The sequence below is a fragment of the Papio anubis genome, chromosome X (assembly GCF_008728515.1).
Source record: "Papio anubis isolate 15944 chromosome X, Panubis1.0, whole genome shotgun sequence".
In the NCBI taxonomy this organism is placed as follows: domain Eukaryota; kingdom Metazoa; phylum Chordata; class Mammalia; order Primates; family Cercopithecidae; genus Papio; species Papio anubis.
Genome location: NC_044996.1, coordinates 92,702,815 through 92,724,987, shown reverse-complemented (window position 1 = coordinate 92,724,987; position 22,173 = coordinate 92,702,815). Strand labels below are relative to the sequence as shown.

Here is a 22,173-nt window from a genome sequence, read left to right as displayed (position 1 = left end):
CGTTGTACCCTATACAATATTTTTAATAATTCTGCTCATAAAACAAAGTGTTAAGTACTTAGCTGTAGAATTTTCCACTTGTGGCATCGTGTTGGCACTCATTTTGGGGCATTTTGAATTTTAGATTAGGGACGCTCAACTTGTGTTACTTCACACCCCACAAAAAAATTTAAGGCAAAAATAAATGTTAAAAATGATCAATTCTGGAGTGGGGGTAGGGATAGGGATTTTTGTTTTATTATTCTCTGTACTTCTCAGTATATTTTAAATTTTTCAGAAGTAGAAATGCACACATTACAGAAAAAGGTAAAGTTCCCCATGATCCCTCCTCCCAAATAAACTTGTCAGTTTGCCATGGTTTTTTAAAAACATAAATAGCATCACATAGTATGTACTCTCTTGCAACTTGCCAAAATCACCTCCAAAATAGCTGTATCAATTTACGCCACTTGTAGGCAGTATTATAAGGCCAGACTCTTCCTTATATCTTTCACGATGACTTGATATTATCAAATTATTTTTTACCAATCTAATGACTAAAAAACTTATTTAAATTTGCATTTCTGATTATCTGTTTGAGTACCCTTTCTTGTTAGTGGACGTTTTTAGTTTCCTATTCTGGGAAATGCCTATCCTTAAAATTTCCTACTAGATTTTAAATACTACCCTTATCATTAAGATGTGAATACACCAAAATGTTAATAGTGACCAAACATTGTGGTGGAATTATGTATATCCCCTCCCCAAATATGCACACATTTTCTAGTTTTTCCTGAATTAATTCAGTGATTAAAAACTAGAAAATGATAAAATGGATGAAAAAAATCCTTTTAGACAAAAGCATTACTTTCAGGATACTCTACTACAGGTAACACCCTTAAGGAGGTCATAAAATCTAGCTCAAAGAAATAAATGCATCTAAAGAGTAAGTCTTGTGAAGAAATAATAATAGTTGAGACCATTGATTCATTTGGGATACATTTAACTAACTTCTTTGTATAGCATTTTTGAATTCATGAAGTACTTTTCATTTATCTTGCTTAACTCTAACAAAACTCTGTGACATTCTGATGCCTTCCTGTAAACCGCTACAGCACATTTTGTTCATTCCTCACATTACCATACTGATCCCTTTGTGTGATTCGCAAGTCTCCTTCCCCTAGACCACACTGTCCTACATTCTCCAGTCACTTATCTTTGTATTCCCAGGATGTAGCTGCAACGACTACGTCCTCAATAAGTATTTGTTAAATGAATGAGATATCACCATCTTCATTTAAAGGATGAGGAAACTGGCTCAGTGATGAGGTAATTTGCCCCAAGTAACATAGCTAGTAAATATTTTATATAAATTATAATGACCTTATCTTCATACTTTATAAGCATTTAAAAATGCACCATCTCGCTTTAATGCTCATAGCAACCTATGAAATAGGCTTTCCGATTACTGTTTTATAGATAAGAATGGAAATTTAGTGATATACCCTAGGCCCACTCAAATCCTAGTTTATATGAAGCACAGCGGTCTCTTTAGATACGTGATCACTACCTGGGTATGGGAGCCTCTATTGTTATGTACTAAATAAGTTAAGGGTAGGGTATAGTGGAGGAAAGATGGAAGGAAGGCAGTTTAAAGGAACAGGAAAGAGGCTGGAGCCCAGGTATATAGACCCATCTAAAGACCATAAAATGGTATTGTAATGTCAACTGCACGTGCCACTCTGAAATCCAGTATTAGCCCAAAGGTTTTTCTTGATATTAACCCTGTATTAATGGAAGACAATTGTTGGCTTTCTCACATATCAGCAGTCTCAAAGGCTGGGGAGGCACACAGAATTAGGAAAGCTGTGAGAAACAATGGACAGGCTATATCATGCATAGACAGTGCAGGGGAAGAAATGATGACACAAAGGAAAAGGCTAAGGAACTTTAAACATGATCTCACAGTCCTTAACTCGACTGTGAGTTTCTCAAGGGCAGAGACCAAGTCTCATTCATTTTATGTCCCTTACTCCTTATACTTAGCAACATTCAGTAAATGTTATGTAAAAAAAAAAAAAAAAAAAGAATATTAAGCTAAAAACTGAACAATTACTTCCATTTATTGAGCAGCACTTACCACGTGCCACATACTATACTTTAGATATTATGTGTAATGTTTAAAAAAATAAGATTTACCTGTTTGCTGACCTGCCATGTATGGTGCTGTTCAAGTGTGTTAACAGTGGTGATACTGATGACTATTAGGAAGACTCATTATAGGTTACTAAGGTTACAACAGAACCTTGAACACCTTGAATAGGAGGGGCCTGTATAGATGGAGAGAGATCAAGGTAACCAATGTAATACACATTACAGAACTGGCTAAGACCCTTCAGAGGGTATAAATGTGACTACTAAGGAGTTTCAAAGTGAAAAACTACTCTTTGGAACATTAAGTTATCACTGGCCAAAGTCTCAGACCCAAAAACCCCATCCCACCTCACCACTGATGATCCCACACAGACCTAAAGTGTCCAGACACATTTTGTTAAACGGCCATTATTTTCACTACCCTGACTGTCCACCTCTGAGGCGTTGAAGGAGTTATGTGAAATAGTACATTAAATAAATCACCATCTACTGATCACCTACCATGTACTAACACCTTACATTTTCTCTTTAATTCCAATAACCGTATGAGTAAGGTATTTCCCCAGATCATAACTGATACAGGTTAACTTGCCCAAACTGACAGACCTAGTAAGTGGCCAGGTCCCAAATCCGGAATTGCCTGGGCTCCATGATCGTCCCATGATTATAAGGCTTCTCAAACCTTTCCACCTAAACTCTAATAAAAAGGTAGAGAAGAATGAAGAGGCAGGCTAGGGAGGTTAAGTGGAAAGAGAAAAGTAGAACTTGATAGAAAGTTCCAAGCTACCTTTGGCAAAAACAGAATTTCTTTTGACTTCACCTTTTATCTTAATCCCATTAGCTGATTCCAGGTCTGGGGCAGAAATGCACAAGAATGAGCCTGGAAACATCTTGACATACCAGATAGCAAGGAAGCTCTATCAAAGACTACTAGAGAGCATGTCAGTAAGAATCAGGAGCCAACTTTAAGAAAGTCCCACTAGCCACAAGTGGGACAATTTGAACTTCGCTAAGGATTAGAACTGCAATGTATTGAAACCCATCAAATGTTTACATCTATGGATGCATAGTTATATATACACTTATATGTGTAACCTTTTGAAGATGACAGGAAACCAATTCATCATCTTGAAAGCAATGTTTAAAAAAATTGAGTATTTATCCTGCTCTTCCTATATAAACTATATTGCTGAGTAACCAAACAAAACATAAGGGAAAACATAAAATTATTCCAGCTAACAGATGAAAACAAAATGATAGCATTAGAACATCACCATTTTGTAGCCCCCCCAACAAATTAATGGATCCAAAAAATTCAAGTCATCACAACATAATCAACGTTGTGAATGAACACCTTCCCTCCACCCCCCAATGTATTTGCCAAAGGGAATGAACCTGAAATTTATCAAGCCTCTAGATCCAGCTGCCAATTTGCAGGAAATAGAGAAGTATCACCTGGGAACTTATCAGAAATGCAAAATCTGGGGCCCCTCCTAGATCTACAGAATCAGAAACTCTGGGAGTGGGGACCAGCAATCTGTCTTAGGAAGCCCTCTAGGTGATTTTGATGTTCCCTAAAGTTTCAGAACCATTGTTCTAAGCACTTTATATGCACTAATTCAGCTAAACTTCTTCGGAACTCTACAAGGCAGGCAGTACTATCATCATTTTACAGATGAAGGACTGCGTGGCACAAAGCGGTTAAGTAATTTGCACAACATGGCGCACCTGGTAAGAAGTGGGAATCAGAACTTGAACTCTGTGAATCTAGCTCCCAAGTTCATGTTCTTAATCGCTGTGCTGAAAGGTCTTTCCACCTATAAGAACTCAATTGTCAGAATGCCGTAATAAATAATAGTGGAAGTTTGAAAAAAAAAAGAAAAGGAAAAAAAAGCAAAGACCAGGAGAAATACGCCTCACTATAAAATAGACAGGCGTATAAGGAAATAATCATAGCAAATAATGTACCCAAAGTAATTTTCCAAAATCATTCCAAAACATAAACAGCCACCAAATGCAATATACCCAAGCACTGCTGGGGCAATTATCTCTGATATCTAATCACAAGGACCTAAAACCTGGGTTGTGCTAAAGGTGGTACATAAATTCATGACAGTATCTTCAGATTCACCAATCTTTTAAATCTAAATGGTTATAGTGAAAGGTCATTCCAGAATAATTCATCTCCCTACTTTTAGTCACCATTTACTTAATGACTACTGAAAGGAAAAACTGCTGTCTTTCAATACCTAAGATTACACAATCAGAATCTCAAGAGTTGAAGAATTTTAACATTCATCTAGTTCGATCAGCAGTCCAGACTGAATCAGATCTACAATCCCAATCTCCACGTAATGGTACATTCATAATAAATTAAAACATTCCAACTTTCTGTAAAATCACATTATGGGATCACTCTATGCCACCAACTGTAATTTTTAAAGCCAAATGACTAAAAACTTTTAAAGAGAACTTAAAAGTTGAAAATGCTCAGGTTAACAGCCCAAACAAAACCTACAGTTGTTTTACTCATAGAGCCACTTCTTCACTACCTGTAAGGATTTCTATATCCAGAAGACCAAGCTGGTCAACAAGTACATCAACTTTTAACAACTCAACACCTATGACACATCAAACGACTTAAAAGTTGAATTATTCCTGACATTAACATATATAAACATCTAGTAACCAGTCATTGAGGAAACAATAATACAGCAAAACACCAAAAGCCCAAGTACTTATATCAACCTTATAGATAGCGAGATCATTGTAAAGCAGTCTAAAATGGTTACAACTACACAACAATCAACAACTTAATCTTACTCCAGAAGAGGTAACATGGAATGTGAAGGACAAATATTTTCAAAGCAACCAAGTTTGGCATTTCAGTAACACTTTGAACTCATGGTTGAAAACACACAACAGAAGAAAAAAAAAACAACAACAGCATTTCCATTGTAAATCTGCAGCTAAGAATTGTGGGAAAAACTCAAATACTGGAATGCCTACTGTGTGCCAAAACTCTATAAACAATTATCCTAGTTTCACAAATTCAGGATTAAGTGATTTCGTCCAAACTTCCTAACTACAGAAAACTCAAGGCTAAGTATCTAATCACTATATCCAACGTGCCTCAAATTATTTTTGTTGAATTCACGAATTTACCGCAACTCCCAAGAAATCACTTCATATTTAATCAATTTTCAACCAGTGATTTATTTCTCCATTAATGAACAAATAATTGAAAAGGCCTGAATTCATGATCCATAGCACTTGGTTGATTCACAATCATATTTCATCTAAATACTTCAAAAACTTTCACTTGTTACCTCCCTGCCCCTTGAAATTACTCTCATTTTAAAGGCAGGCACAAGTGTGGCCTTGCTCTGCCCCTGTTTGTGCCTAAGTCAAAGGCTGACTAGAGCCTAATGGGTCCAATTTCCATTCTCAGGTTTTGGTCATGAAAGGGACACAGGGTAGATCCCAGAATGGGCAATGCAGCACAAGGAAAGAAATGAACAGTTTAAAGGAATTTATGCTAAGGAAACACAAATTTCAGATGAAATGAAATGAAAAATCACAGTAGGAAAACTAAGGTTGTGTATAATAGCTGAAAATCAAGATGTAAGTAGAAGCTCTCAAAAATTGTTTTAGTATTGCCATTTCAAGAACTGCGTGACAGCCACGAACTCATTATTAGGTCTTAATAGCTTAGAAGTTATGGGTCAGAACAGCTGAGATACTAAAATCAAAAGAATAAAAAGCAACATTATAAAGTAGTATAAAAATAACTAAATCACCTAAGGAAATTGAAACCATGCATGAAAAACCCCAAAGGCACAATCAGGTCATTAGGAAACACTAGCTTCTTCCACCAGGAGGCCTACTTTTCACGTGGAGCAATAAGCAAGGCCAAGACATGGAACTGAAGTCAGGTATCAAATCAGACTTTGCCACAGAAAAAGGAATCCATGACTAGTTATTTTAGGATAGTGCCTAGGACAGCACTATCAACTCCAACTGGGATACAGGAGATTATAGCCATTGTTCCCTTATAATGGGTCCTCCAGGGTCTTTAATTTAGCAAGAATGGGTTAGACAACACTACTGGGCTGTAATCCCCAAATATGGGGGGTGGGAAACTATATATAGGACAATTTCTTCAACAAACAAATTGGAAGAAAAAAAAACAAAAAAGACGGAATCTGCAGATTAAAATAGATTTAAGGGCTGTATCAATGCTTTGCAATAAATGTGCTTTCTCAGGATCCTGATTCAAACTGTAAAAGAAAAAAAAAACAGAGCTTAAAAAAAATCAGAGAAATCTGAACATTTTATATTTGATATTTTTAAATATTTGTTAATTTTTTCAGTTGTGATAATAGTTTTGATCTTATATTTAAAGAGCCCTTGCCTTTTAGAAATACAAACAAGTATTTTACAAATAAGTATGACAGGGATTTATTTCAAAATAATCCATTGACGGGGGCAGTGGTTAGAAGTATAGATGAAACAGGCTGGGCATGGTGGCTCATGCCTGTAATCTCAACACTTTGGAAGGCCAAGAAGGGAGGATGGCTTGAGCCCAGGAGTTTGTGACCAGCCTGGGCAACACAGTGAAACCCCATCTCAATTTTAAAAAATTTAAAAAAAAAAACAGAAGCATAGATGAAGTAGAATGTGCAAGTTGATACTATTAGAGCTGGTGATGGGTAAGCGGTGGGATTATTACACTATTCAATTTTTGCATGTTTGAAATTTTTCATAACTCTTTAACAAGAATTGGTTAAACATAATGCCTTGCAATTTTATTTTCTGAATGATGCCTAGGGTGATTTAAAAAATCATGTACAGACATCATTCATTTAAACAATTTCCTTTAATGCAGTAATGAGCTCCACTTTAACAAAAGCAGCAACCAGAACCACATCAGATCCAGAAAATGGAAGAAACCAAAGTAGCTCAATTACAGAATGGGAATACATCCACCCCTACTATCTCCATTCCAGGAAGTAAAATACAAATACTTCCCACAGAGATTTACAAAAACTAACCTAAAATCACAGCCAATCATACTCATCCTGGTGGGAAATTCCCCACACTGCTCCAACAGCTTCCCGAACCTTCCTGACCAAGTTGGCCTGCTGGTTTCTCTGGATCACTAACCCACTCAGGTCAGGCTACTGGAGGACCTACAAAAAATAAGTTGGGGGAGAGGAGTGAGATACACAACACATTTATTAGTATGTGTGAGGAGGGTTAACCATTCTATTATGTTCAAACATAGCCAGTTATTATTTCTAAAGCAATAGTTCTTACATATCTATTTGCATTTTTTAGTACCTGCTTTGAGAAGTAACTGAAGAATTCAGAACCAACAACTGTAATACTTCTAACACTTAGACTAACATTCCTGCAAACAACTCAGTTCAACCCAAATGAAATTACAGAAGTCACTTTATTTTTTAGACAAGTTTCTACCCTCAATATAAACTAACACTAAGGATATATTTGCTTTATTGTTTCTGTGAAAAAAAAAAAACTGTACATATAAAAATTATTCTTCACCTTCATACATGCTTTTTGGCCATACTGGGAGACAAACGATAAACATCCTGGCAACTCAGGTTGAACTTTGCCCTTGAACCTTAGACAAAGTTTTTATTTGGTATTGTCACTCCTTCCTCTCTTCTCAGAGATCTACCTAGAATAAATTAAACTTTTAGGTCACACCTAGATTATCATTCCCAGATTTATTCTAATGCTCAATAAGGGTCAAACTGAAATTGAGGTTTAGTAAACTTGTGATCACTGCTTAACCCACTGTAAAATGCACCAATGCAAAATCTCAAAACAAAAAGTGATCTCCTGCCCTCCAATGAAAATGGGAGAAAATTTTATTACCTACAAAGCACTTCAAATTAAATAAAGCAGACCCTGAAGTTCAAAACTACAGTCCACATACAGCTAATCATGGGATGGTTACCTCCCGCAAATTTTAAATCCTAGTAAACTTTTCACCACCATGTTTCTACTTCAATTCCCATTACCCAGCCGAAGTAAAATAATGGGGATAGTTGTGCTTGTATTAAAGGGTTGTTGCTAGAATTAGTTAAAAAAAAAAAATTGTAAAATGTTACACTTTAATATTGGTCTAATCAATATATTAACAGTAAGGAAGCCTGTAATCTCAGCACTTTGGGAGGCTGAGGCGGGCAGATCACAAGGTCAGGAGATCGAGACCATCCTGGCCAATGTGGTGAAACCCCGTCTTTACTAAAAATACAAAAATTAGCTGGGCATGGTGGCACACACCTGTAGTCCCAGCTACTCTGGAGGCTGAGGCAGGAGAATCACTTGAACCCAGGAGGCGGAGGTTGCAGTGAGCCGAGATCACGTCACTGCACTCCAGCCTGCCGAGAGCAAGACTCCATCTTAAAAAAAAAAAAAAAAGTAAGGAAAACTTTATCCAAATCAACTATAGTCACATCTGTTTAATAAGTACGTTAGAAAATATAAAATGGCAATAACACAACAGGAAATAGTGTATTAAAGAGCCAACAGTAATTCGCTATGGAAAAGCAGCTTGGCATTTCAAATGATCTTTCTCTCTTAGATAGGAATTATCTTGCTCAGGTAAGAAGATGCCAAACAGCAGATCCCCACACTGATCTGAGGAACCAAACAAATGAGGGAGGGGAAAAGTAGCATGAATACTTGAAATCTAGCTAACAGAAGCTCCTTTTACCACTGTGAAATGCATGGCACCAAATTACTTTTGTAGAGTGAATGACAGGACGGACTGCCTTTGGAGGAGTGGAAGAAATGAGTAGGCAGGGCATGAGGCACCCCTTCCAAAAGGTAGAACACTTGGGTGTGGTTCTTGACAGGAACATTATGGCTGGTGGTCATTCCAGGATAGTGATTACGCACTGAAATTCCTAGACCATTAGAAGGAAACAAAGAGTGGGAATCACGCTCAAACATCATGAACCATTGGAGATAAAAAGTTTGGCCTATGAGGAAAAAAACATAAAAGTTATAGATCTGGCCTAGAAATATACCAAGAATGTACAGTTAAAGAAACAAAAATCTCTTATTCTTTCCCAGGTCATAAAAGTAGCATATGACACAGGTACATCTACCAATATATTCTTACACCAAAAAGTAATCTTAATTTATCATGTGCCTACCATGAGTTAAGACATTTTACTTTTTTTTTTTTCTTAAACTAATTCTAGCAACAACCCTCTAAGGTAAGCACAACTATCCCCATTATATAGATGAACTGAGAATCTGAAATTTTGCCCAAGGTCACAAGGTTCAATGTGAATCCAAAACACACACTAATAATTCCACCATACCAGGCCGTGCCTATGACTGGGGAATGTTGGTATCTCCTCAATCTATGCAACACTGGGGCTAAAACAATGCTGAACATGTAATCTACAAAGGAGAAAAAAATGATAGGAAATTAACTGCCTACAGTAACGGTGGCATGGGGGGAAGAGAAAATAAATAACAGGGCAGATTGAGGGGCAGGACAATCAATGCTGTTTTCTAGTAAATGGAAGGGGTAAAATGTAGGGGAGCCTGAGAGGAGGGTTATCTTCCTTCTAGGGGATTCAGCTCCTGGAAAAGGAGTATGGGGAGTGGGGGACAGAAAGATTAAGAAGTGAGAAGCAGGTAAGAGGTACTCAGCAGCAAAAACAGATGTCCACAGACCAAGAGGCTCCTAGAAACTCAGAGCAAGGCAGGGAAAAGGGGCGGTTCCCAGGCTTGCAAGGGAAATGGAAGTGGGTCATGAAGACAGAAAGCGGGCTTACTGGAGGGTTATCCTCTACAGCCTTTTGAGGGGGAGGAATGAGGAAGGGAAGGCTAATGGCCATAAACGAAAAGGCCACTTAAACTGCAATATCCAACCACCGACCCGTTCAAAGTTTCGCTTAACAGTGGTTTAGCAGCATGCAGAGCTAAGAAATCAGGATCAGAGTCATACAAACATGAAGACTTGAGGAAATGGAAGGCTACTATGGCTCCATCCACAAAGATGGAGTAAATGCAGGCAACAGGATAGGCTCTATTCAACGCCTGCGCCAAGGGGACCAATGAAATGGGGAGACGAGGCGTGCTAGGGGACTCAGGCTAACCTCGAATTTAGAAGAACTGGGGAAGGAATCATAGGAAAAAGCTTTGACTCCCCCTCCCTTAAATACGAACCTCAACTATCCACGTAGATGAAGATTAAATGGGACGATAGAATTAGGAGGGGTGTGGGGAGAGGAGGAGTACGCCAGTGACACTACTGCTTGACCCCTAAGCCTTAGCTCTAAAACCGCGGGAGTTGGCGAAGATGACCCCACCTCGAGAAAAACCAGGGTACTCATCCGGGTCGTCGGAGGTGCTGAGAACGGAGGCTGGCCGGCAGAAAAGGTAGGGGATAGGGGCCAGTCGTCGTTGGTTGCTCCTCTCTTTCCCACCGTTCAATTTAACCCCCAACCCCACTCCACAGCGAACTCCAGACTCCCCTCCCACCCTTCCCAATCCGCCCACTGCGGCGGCGACAACGGAGGCGTTGACCGATCGGTGGAGCAAAGGCGGGCCCACACGCGGCCGAGGCCCGGGAAATGGTGTCGCCTCAACGGACTAGAAACTAGGTGGTCTTCGCCTCAGGTCTGGTTTACCGGCACCCCGGCGTTTCGCCAATCGTCACCTCCTTAACGCTGGGTACCTCAGAGGCGTCATAAAGGCAGATAGCCAACACCTCTGTGCTTGGTCCTGGCCGGACAGACATCAGCCTCCGCCGCCATCTTAACAGCAGGCGGACCGACCCTAGTCACTGCCCCCCCCACCCCTGAGCTACCTCAGCCACCGCCAACGAATCCCACGAGGACGTAACCCCGCTCCCGCGAGAATTCTCCGGCTTAGAACGGCACGAGCCGAAGACCTTGCCGCCGCCTCCGCGGCTACCGCAGTCAGTAGCCGAGCCACCGCCGCTTCCGCGCGATCCCGCGAGAGCCTCTACCGGACGGGAAAAGCCTGAGCCCAGCCCTTTCCAGACCCCTCCTCCCTCCCACCAAAGCCGAAGTAGCTACAGCTTCACCCTACGCGAAGCCAAAAGCAAATGACGCACAACCTAACGAAGCAGTGAGGGGCGGAGCCAACCTACCGGGGCCGGCTCCCGCATGCGTTGAGAACTATCGCGATATTACGCTTTAGCTCGGCGAGACCTTCTTAATTCACCGCAGGATGCCGCCCGCGCCTCGCCTTTAGGAAACATAAGATATCGCGAGACCTGGTGCACACTCCTAAAAAGGAGAAAGGCGGGGCTTCGTGAAAATGACTGGGAGTTTTTCGGGGGAAGGGAGGAACCTCCCGTCCTGCAGGGATCTCGCCTACCACGAGGTTTCCGACCCACTGCGGAGCTGGCTGCCAAACCTCGCGATGACACAGCTCAGCGCCAAATCTCGGCCATGTCCTGAAAACTGCCTCCGCCCCCGATCTAGGTGTCTAGAGCCTAGTGCTTGAGGAAAATTTAAAAAGTCAACCTGTTTATTCTCACGCTTCCGGGCAAGGCTGTACCAATTAGCCAAACTCCATTCTGGAAGGGGAGCAAAGAGTCCCCCATTGTTACCTGTCTCCAGGAATAACATATTTTCCTGGACTAACATTTAAAAGACGTTAAATCCCACAGTAAGCACACAAATGCAAATGAAAACAATGACATAACATTTTTTGCCCATTAGATAGGGAAAAAATTCTTAAACCTGTATTATCCAGACTCCTTCCCTCGCCGCACTGCAGGCTAACCTGAATCCATCTTAATCTAACTAAAGGCCATATCATTAGTTCTAGTTCCAAAGTCACCAATTTTAACTACTGAAGCTTTACCTTGGCATAACCAAAAAGATCCAATAAAGTGGTTTTCTCCAAACAAAGGAGTCTGCCCTCAAAGGAATATTCAAGCTTCGGGGATGGGGGGGGGGATGCCTGAATATGGCAGTTTTTCCACGTCTAGCCAACAGTGTTTCTCCAACAAATCTTGGGATCCAATCTGGCTCGATTTGTGGGCTTTTCCATTCTAATGCATTGTTCTGTCCGTTCTAATTTAAATAGTTCCTTTAGAGTACATTTTAATAGCCAGTAGTACAAATATCCCTATTTAAAACTTACGTTTTAAAATATTTTTTCAGTTATTCTTAGCCATTTTTCCCCCAGATGAACTTTAGAATCATAGTAAGTTCCAAAAAAACTTGGTATATTTATTGAAATTGCATCAACTGTATAAACCAATATAGGAAAAATGGACATCACTACAATATTGAGCCTTCTTATTCAGAAGCATAGTATTCCTTCTCCTTTAATGCAGATGTTCTTTTATGGTATTCGTCAATAAAGTTTTATAGTTTACTTCCAGGTATTTTTATTCGTTTCTCTTGCGAACAGGTTTTTTTATTATTAAAATTTCAAAATGCTTATTGCTTATAAATAGGAAAACTGCCTATCTAAACTATTGATATTTGCCTATTTACAAACAAAAATATGATCAATTTCACCAGTAATCAGGGAAATGCAAATGAAAACAATGACATACGATTTTTTGCCCTTTAAATTGGCTAAAATTACAAAGATTGATAATACGTGTTGGCATAACTGTGGAAAAATAGGCACTCTCGCACAACATTAAAGAGTGTAAATTAGTACAGGCTTTTGGGAAGGCAATTTGGACAAATGTATAAAAATTCAAAATGCATATACACCCTGACCCAGCGATTACTCTTCTAAGAATTTATCCTACAGAAATACTCATACATGGCATGATACATATACACAAACCCATTCATTATGGCATTGCTTGTAATAGTCCCCTCCCTCCCCCAACAGAGAAACAAGCTAATGTATATCAATCGGGAAATGGTTAAACTGTAGTACAATCATACAATGCAGCTGTTTAAAACCCGACATAAATTTGGATTCCCGGATATAAGAAGATCTACAAGACATATTCTTAGATTTTTAAACAAGCAATTAGTCAAAATGAATGTGTGTGAGTATGTGTAGTACCATTTAGATACCAAAACATATATATGCAACGCCTAGTAGTTACCCGCGAAGCCTGCCTGCCCGCCCCTCACCTTCCCTCTCCTCTGAGGCCGCCTTCCTCGAACCAGTGAGAAATGCTGAAGGCCCGGCCTCTACTCCCTCTTTAGGGCCACTTGGCCACGGCTAATGCCGGTACCTCGCATCCTCTCTTGTCAGTCGCTCTCTCGCCGCGCCGCCGGCCGCTGCCCGGCTGCCCCCGAAGATGCGGCTAGCTCTTTGCTGGCGCCGGCCGAGGCCTGGGGGAGGGGAGAGGAGGCGGGGTTCAGGGAGGGTTGGGGCAGGCCGCCCAGCCCCTCCAGCAGCCTTTCCCGCAGGCTCCCCAAGGCCGCCACCTCCGCGCCTCCGCGCAGGGTCCCGTGGGAACTCCACCCCCCCACCTCGCCACTGCCACCCGCGAGAAGCCGAGAACGGCCGCGCGTACAGAGCTCGCTCCCCAGTCCAGGGATAGACGCTCACCTCGGCCGCAATGGCTCCGCGGGGCCCGCAGGAGCGTGCGGGGTCCGCGGCCCTGCTTCAGCCCTGCTCCAGCCCTGCTCCCCTCGCTAGCCCTCAGTCGAAAGCCTCCTCGCTCCGGCTCAGCTCAAACTCGATTTGGGGCTCCACCCACCGCACTCGAAGCCCCGCCCCTACCCCTCGGGAGGGAGCTCCCTCCGCGGTGAAGCTGGGTCCCTTGCAGGGGACCCCGCCTGAGCTACCCGAGGCCCAGTAAACGCAACCATAGAGGATGATAGGGTCGCTAAGAATTGGGATTTGATTCGAGGGACGGTGGAAGCCGTGGAAGGGAACATGATTTGATCTGATTTACCTTTAAAAATTAACGACCTCGCCAGATGCCTTGTGAAGAATGGGGAGTGTGGGGCAAGAGGGCAAGCCTGGACCCAGAGCGGAGGGTGGGAGACGACGTGGGACGCCAACCACCCAGAGTTCACGCGAGCAAACCCTTAAAACACTTCAGGCACATAGTAAGCCCTCAATAAACATTCTCTTTTTCTCCTTTGATTATTTGGAACGGCAGTGCGTTTGACAAGGGTCCTGTAGAGGATCTGCATCTGTAAATACATGCGAATAAAAAGGACCCGGTAGGAGACCCCCTGTTAACCCTGCTTAATTATTGTGGGCTGCGGACGACACTGGAGGGACGAGGGACTTTGACTTGGAACTCTAGCTACTTCGATAAGGTTTCACTTTTTAATAAAAAGTATGTATTAATTTAGTATTTAAAGACAAAAGCACTATTAAAAGAACTCCTGAGACATCGAGGAAATAAAAACTGTAATTATACCCTCCACTTCTCTAATTCCAGCCCTCCAGAGCAGTGGTTCATCCCTCGAATTGAGAATCTGCTGAATGGATCCCCCACCCCAATATATACTTACACATAATATTTTGTATATGATCTCAGGAGATGTACAGGGCCCCTTCGAGATACATTGTTGCTTTAAATATTTTTACTTTTTTTTTTTTTTTTGAGACAAAGTATCACTCTGTCACCCAGGGTGAAGTGCAGTGGCATGGTCACGGCTCACTGCAGCCTCGACCTCCTGGGCTCAAGGATCCTCCTGCCTGCCTCCGTCTCCCAAGTAACTGGGACTACAGGCATGCGCCACCACGCCTGGATAACTTTTTATTTTTTGTAGAGACGGGGTCTCACTATGTCGCCAGGCTGTTCTCAAACTCCTGGGCTCAAGCAGTTCACCCGCCTCCGCCTCCCAAAGCGCTGGGATTACAGGCGTAAGACACCGCGCCCGGCCCATCTATAACATTTTAGTGACAACATGAAACTATACTTTCTTTAGCATGTAATTAACTTTTGTTCTTTTTTCATTTTAAAATTGGTTTCCTAATGACACAAGATTATTGTAAAACACGGATAAATTTAAAGTTCCCCTTACATTCGTATACACAAATAGAAAAGCATGACTCTGTTTTTGTTTTTCATTTAAAAAACGAATAGCATCCTATGTATTGTTCTGTTAATTGCTTTATTCACTTAATGTAGCTTGAAGATCTTTCCATGTCAATATCTATAAATCTACCTCATTTATCTTACCTACTGCATAGTATTCCATTGAATGAATATACTGTAATCATTCACCTATGGATAAACACATGTTATTTTCCATCTTTGACTATTACAGTGGGGTTTTTTTCCTACTATTAACAATGCTGCAATAAAATTCCTTGTACATGCTTTTTTCTGCAGATGCTAAAATATTTCTGTGAGATAAACATGGAGAAATGAAATAGTTGGATAAAGGTAGCACACTTTTTCTCTTTTTTTAAGACAGTGTCTCACTGTCACCCAGGCTGGAGTGCACTGGTGCGATTAGGGCTTACTGCAGCCTTGACCCCCAAGGCTCAAGCGATCCTCCCACCTCAAGCAATCCTCCTGCTTCAGTCTTCCCGCGAGTAACTGGGACTACGGGCCTGTGCTATCACGCCTGGCTAATGTTTGTATTTTTTGTAGAGATGAGATATCACTACGTTGCTCAGGCTGGTCTCAAACTCCTCAGCTCAAGTGATCCTCCTGCCTCGGCCTACCAAAGTGCTTGGATTACAGGCGTGAGCCACTGTGCTCTGCCCAAAGATAGCCCATTTTGAAATTTTAGTACATAATGTCAAATGACAAATTGCCACGTAGAACGACTATTTCAGTTTATACCTCCACTAGCAGTGAGTAAGAATTACCATTTCCCTAAATTCTTACCCGGACTCGATATTAACCAATCATTTTAATATTTTTCCAATATAATGGGTGAAAAATGTCTCATTATTTACATTTCCCTGATTATTAACTAAGGAGTTCTTTCTTTCTTTCTTTCTTTCTTTCTTTCTTTCTTTCTTTCTTTCTTTCTTTGAGACAGTCTCACTCTGTCTCCCAGGGGCATGATCACGGCTCGCTGCAGCCTGGATCTCTTGGGCTCAAGGGATCAAGGGATCTTCCCGCCTCAGCATCCCGAATAGCTGGGACTACAGGTGCAAGCCACCATGCCTGGCTAAACTTTTTTTGCAGGGGGAAAGTGGGGAACAAGACGAGGTCTCACTATGTTGCCCAGCCTTGTCCCAAACTCCTGGGCTCAAGTAATCCTCTCCAATCCTCCTCAGCCTCCCAAAGTTGTTGTTTCAGGCATGAGCCACTGCGCTGTGCCCCAAGAGATTTTTACTATTTTATTATGAACGTTTTCAAACATACGACAATGTTGAAAGAATTTTACATCTGCATACCCACCACATTGATTTCACCATGTTTTGTTATAACTGTACTACATATATATCATTTATCTATCCACCAATCAAGCCATCTTATTTTTATGCATTTCTCTTTCTCATTTAACTAAACTCTCTAGAGTTTATTCTGTTGATATTTTCAAAGAACTATTTCTTAGATTTATTTTTCTATTCTACCATTTTTCCCTATTCTCTACTTAAGTTATTATTTTCAGCTTTCATGTTTATTAATATCTTCCTCCAGTTTTCTCTAAGTTTATTTTTTTCAGTGTTTTACTTCATATGAAGAGCTCTCATTCTCATTAATTTCTAGTTTATAATTTTAGGTTTGATTTCTTCTTTGACCATGAGATATTTAGAAGTATTTTCTTTGTGAGGTGACTCAAATTTTTTCTTATCTGGATGTTTTTGTGGTTAGAGGTTAGCTGTACGGCACTGTGTTCCATTAATGTGACTTTTATTATTTCTACTATCGGAAATGCATTGTGCTTTCTTTAATGACTCAGTACCTGATCAATCTTGGCAAGAGTTGCATAGGCATTTTTTAAAACTTTATAGCGTACAACTTATGTGCTTTTGTAACTGTTTTCTTCATACATTTAATGGAATATTGTTTGCTATGTATGTTTATGACAGAAGATAGTCTTGGTAGATAGTCTCTTTTTTTCTTTTTTTAGAGACAGGATCTCATTCTAGTGCCTAGAGCTAGAGTGCAGTGGCACAATCATAGCTCACTGTCACCTCAAACTCTTCAGTATCTCTCTTTACCCTGTTTAAAGTTTTTTTTTTCCTTGAATGCCATTTTTCTTTCTTTCTTTCTTTCTTTTTTTTTTTGGAGACACAGTTTCACTCTGCCGCCCTGGCTGGAGTACAGTGGGTCCCTGCAACCTCTGCCTCCCCAGTTCAATCGATTCTCCTGCCTCAGCCTCCTTAGTAGCTGGGATTACAGGCACACGTGCCACCACACCCGGCTAATTTTTGTATTATTAGCAGAGATGGGGTTTCACCATGTTGACCAGGATGATCTCAAACTCCTGACCTCAAGTGATCCACTCACCTCAGCCTCCCAAAGTGCTGAGATTACAGGCGTGAGCCACCGTGCCCAGCCTGAATACCAATTTTTCTAATATTCATGCTGTCATTTTTGTATATATAAATATCTTTCTTTTTAACTGATTACATACAGAAGATCAGACAAACCCATAAATTATTCGAATAGAGTTAATGGCATGATGTATATTCTTTCAGATCTTTTTCTATATATACATTTACACCTATATTACAATGCAGATTTTTTAAACCGAAAAAGGAGAAATAATGATATATTTAAGTTTTACAACTTGCCTTATTGACAATGCATTCTTGAAATTCTTTCTGTCAGTGTCTATATGTTTACCTTATTCTTTTTAATTGATCTCTGGAGCTAGCACTTACACAGTGCCTGGCCCATCACTTGTTTTTTAAAAAAAATTAAATATTGCTTCAGGGAAGCCTTCCTTGACCCCCCCCCCCCAAAAACGGGATCAAGGCCCACTGTAATACGCGTTCATAATACTCTGCTATTTTCCTCCCACACCACCCAAAACAATTATACAATTGTGTGATTAACATCTGTTCCCCCCAACCCTACACACACACACCTCACACCTCTACACTGAACAGTGAGCTCCTCGGAGGCAGGGACCAAGCCTGTTTTTTTTCCTACTCATACCCCACCTATTACAGTGCCTGGCAATTGTATCTGTTCAATAAATATTTTTGATGTGATTATGCCCATTTTACAGGATAGAAAGCTGTGCTAACTTAAGTAACAGTTGTCCTATAAGAAATCCCCTGAGGCTACTCAGAAATAAATAGAGGTAACAACAGATTATGAGTGTCTTAACATGCCAATACATAAAAGATTTACCTTATTTTTAATTTATTCACATAGAGTAGATATTCCTTTGGATTGTTACTGAGTTTTCATTATTATAGAGAGTGCTGAAATGAACATTCTTGTAGAAATAGCTTTACACATGTTTGTACTCCTATAAGATAAATAAATAGAAATTGAATTCCTGCAAAGGGAATGCACATTTTGCAATTGGATAGATATTGCCAAATTGCCCTCCAAAAGAGATTATGTGAATTTATATTTGTAGTACCCAAGTATGAGAGTGCTTTTCCCCCCATACCCTTGCCAGAGCCGTGCATTTTCACTAATTTTTTTCTTTGGTAATCTGATACTTACAAAATGATATGTCATTCTTTGCATTTTCATATCTTTGATTTTTGGCAAGGTTGAATGTCTTTTAATTAGTTTCTTGGCCATTTGTATTCTTCTTCTTTTAAATGCATAGCTTGTTTGTATATTTTGCCCATGTTTTTTGTTGAATAGTCTTTTTTGTTGAGTTGGAATAGCTCTTTTTATATCACGGATAATACTCTTGTCTTCCTGTCATAAATATGTTCTTCAGTTTTTTGTTTGTGTTTTAACCTTGTAAAACTGTTTCTTAGAACATACAAGTTTAACATCCTTTATATAATCAAATTTGTTATCATTTCATTTATTTATAGTAGCTGGTTTAAGTGCTGTGTTCTAAAAGGCTTTGCCCACTTCAAGACTAGAAAACTCTTCATCTATGTTTTCTTCTAACACCTTTATGGTTTTGAATATTACATTTAAATATTTGTCTCATGTGAGTTTTATTTTGGCCTGTAGTACAAATGTAGGGTTCCAAGTTTAATTTTTTCTCAAGATCTATCCAATTGTTCTTCATAATTATTGAATGGTTGACATTTCACTCATTAACTTAAAATGTCCCCTTTATCAAATACTAAACTCCCTGACATTTTGGGATCCATTTGTAGAATCTTCTGTTCCATTGCACAATAGTTAAGAATGCCAGCACTGGAGCTGGATTTGTACCCAGCTCTGCCATTCATAGTTTCCTCTTCTGTAAAATGGGGATAATAATACCCACCTCATAAGGTTGCAATTACTGGATAAGTTCATTTATGTACAATGATTAGAACTGTTCCTGGCCCTCAATAAGTATTTGGTACTTTTGTAGTATTTATTATTCTTAAATTTTTAGTATTTTTTTTAATTTTTCATAGTACACAATCACATCATCTGCACATAATGATATTTTTATCGCCTTGTAGAGTGACTGTTAATCAACTTGAACAATTTACAGATGACCTATTACAACTCTACTTATCCCCTATCCTCATATCTTGTCCAAACTAGGTTTCTAAACTCTAGGTAGTTAGGAAGGGAGAGGAGAGAAGAGGAAAGGAAGATGAAGCCATCCCTATTCACAGATGGCATGACTGTCTACACAGAAAATCCCAAATAGCACACACACACACACACACGCACAAACACACACACCTCCCTAGAACTAATACATGAATTTAGCAAGGTTGCAGGATACAAAGTCAACACACAGAAATCAATCACATTTCTTTATCCTAGTAATGAACAATACTATTTGTAATAGCTCCCCAAAAATAAAATGCTTAGGTAAGAATCTAACAGAACGTGTACAGGACATTTATGCTGAAAAGTACAAAATGCTGATGAAAGAAATCTCCAAAGTCCTCAATTTGGAGAGATAGACTGTGTTCATGGACTAGAACACTTAACATATTAGAGATGTCAGTTCTCTCTAAGTTGATCTATAGACTTCATTCAATTCCTATTAAAATCCCAGCAAGATTTTTTGTGGATATACATCAACTCTAAAGTTTACATAGAAAGGCAAAAAAAACAAGAATAGCCAAAGCAATTTTGAAAAGATTAATAAAGTTGGAGGAATCACACTGCTATACCTGATTTTAAGACTTACCACATAACTGTAGTAATCGAGACAGTACGGTTTTGGAGAAGAGATAGATATATAGACTAACATAACAGAATAGAGAATGCAGAAATGGACTCATACAAATCTTGATCAAAACCTCACACCTTATACAGAAATTAACTCAAAATGGAGCATAGATCTGAATATAATATAGCTATAAGATTTTTAGAAGAAAACATAGGGAAAAATTTGGAACTTTCTTTTTTTCTTTCTTTCTTTTTATTTTATTTTATTTTGTTTTGTTTTGTTTTATTTTTATTTTTGAGAGAGAGAGAGACTTTCACTCTTGTTGCCCAGGCTGGAGTGCAATGGCATGATCTCGGCTCACTGCAACCTCCACCTCCCGGATTCAAGTGATTCTACTGCCTCAGCCTCCCCAGTAGCTGGGACTTAAAGACACGCGCCACCACGCTAGGCTAATTTGTTTTTTGTTTTGTTTTGTTTTGTTTTGTTTTTTGAGATGGAGTCTCGCTCTGTTGCTCAGGCTGGAGTGCAGTGGCACGATATTGGCTGACTGGAACCTCGCCTACCGGTTCAAGAGATTCTCATGCCTCAGCCTCCCGAGTAGATGGGACTCAGGCGTGTGCCAACATGCCGGGCTAATTTTTGTATTTTTAGTAGAGACAGGGTTTCACCATGTTGGCCAGGTTAGTCTTAAACTCCTGACCTCAAACAATCTGCCCCCCTCGGCCTCCCAAAGTGCTGGGATAACAGGCATAAGCCACCACACCCGGCCTGTATGTTTTTATTTATATGACATTTTTTCAGAAGACAAACTATAGTGATAGAGAACAGGTCAGAGATTAGGCGTGGAGGCATGCAAATTCAAAGCAATAACACGATAAAGTTTTTGGAGGTGATAGAACTTTTCTGTATCCTGATTGTGGTGGTGGTTACATTAATCCATGCATGTGTTAAAATTCTTGAAACTATACACAAAACGTCAAAATTACTGTATGGACAAAAGTACAAGAAATGATGCTATAATTAGAATGACACCTGCTATGTCTTGTGGGTCAGTACACAACTTTAGGTTTATCTAACCATTTTTTTATCCTTACAATTTCTTCTGGGAGTTCTAAGCTCACTGTAAAATATCCTTAGTACAAGTAAGCCTCTGTGCTCAAACCAGTTAACCCTGTCATGTTCTACAAGGTGCATCAATTAGAATTATTTCAGTTACAAATAATAGCAAAGCCAAACACACAATATTTTATTATTTCCCATAAGTTGGGCTATAGAGGGATTCTAGAGCAAGTAATTCAGCAGCCCAGCAACATCCCTAAGGACCTAGTTTCCTTCCACCTGTTTCCACTATCTTCAGCCTATTGGTCCTTCACTTCATGATTATAAGACATCCACAGGTACTCAGGTATCCCAAGGCCATATAATAGCATTAAGAGTCTGGAAGAAAGAACATAACTGTTATATGCCCTTTATTAAGACCAAGAGAAACTTTTCCCTATGCCCCCAGTAGATATCCCCTCTTATTGGCCAGTAATCGTGTCTCATGCCCATGCCTAAACCAATCATTTGGCAAGGGAAATAGAATTATCATGATTAATCAGCTCAGACTAGTGCCACTCATGGTGTGGTCCCTGGACTGGTGCGAGTCTATAAACTGTTGGTTACCAGACTGCAACAAGCTGAATACAAAAGTTGAGAATACACATTTAGAAAGTTGTATAACAAATTGAGTAATTGTTATGTCTTTTGAAGCTAATACAAATTTGGGGCTTGTATTTTGTAGGTCTTCATTTGAAAATCCCTGCTCCCTTGATGTACAGTGTTGCCCTATGTGAGAACAAAAATAGGGTCTCTATGAGGGAGGAAGAAAGTGAAGGATGGCCATTGGGTG

General features: G+C 39.9%; 1 protein-coding gene across 25 annotated transcripts in view; it reads right to left on the bottom strand.

Moving 5' to 3' along the window:
* The window catches only part of HUWE1 (HECT, UBA and WWE domain containing E3 ubiquitin protein ligase 1), a 154,070-nt gene extending 140,142 nt beyond the window's left edge, over nt 1-13,928 (bottom strand). For 13 of the 25 annotated variants that reach the window (XR_004180755.1, XR_004180758.1, XR_004180757.1 and 10 more), the window contains exons 1-2: nt 7,702-7,837; nt 7,188-7,325 (exon numbers count right to left, since the gene is read on the bottom strand). The gene's annotated coding sequence lies outside the window, so the exon portion shown is untranslated. Of the gene's footprint in view, nt 1-2,178; nt 6,414-7,187; nt 7,326-7,701; nt 8,388-10,496; nt 10,977-10,996; nt 11,270-11,302; nt 11,442-13,268; nt 13,473-13,692 lie in introns of those variants that run through there. The other 12 variants (XM_031660829.1, XM_031660830.1, XM_031660827.1 and 9 more) reach the window with 12 other exon arrangements.
* Nucleotides 13,929-22,173: the final 8,245 nt, after the last annotated feature.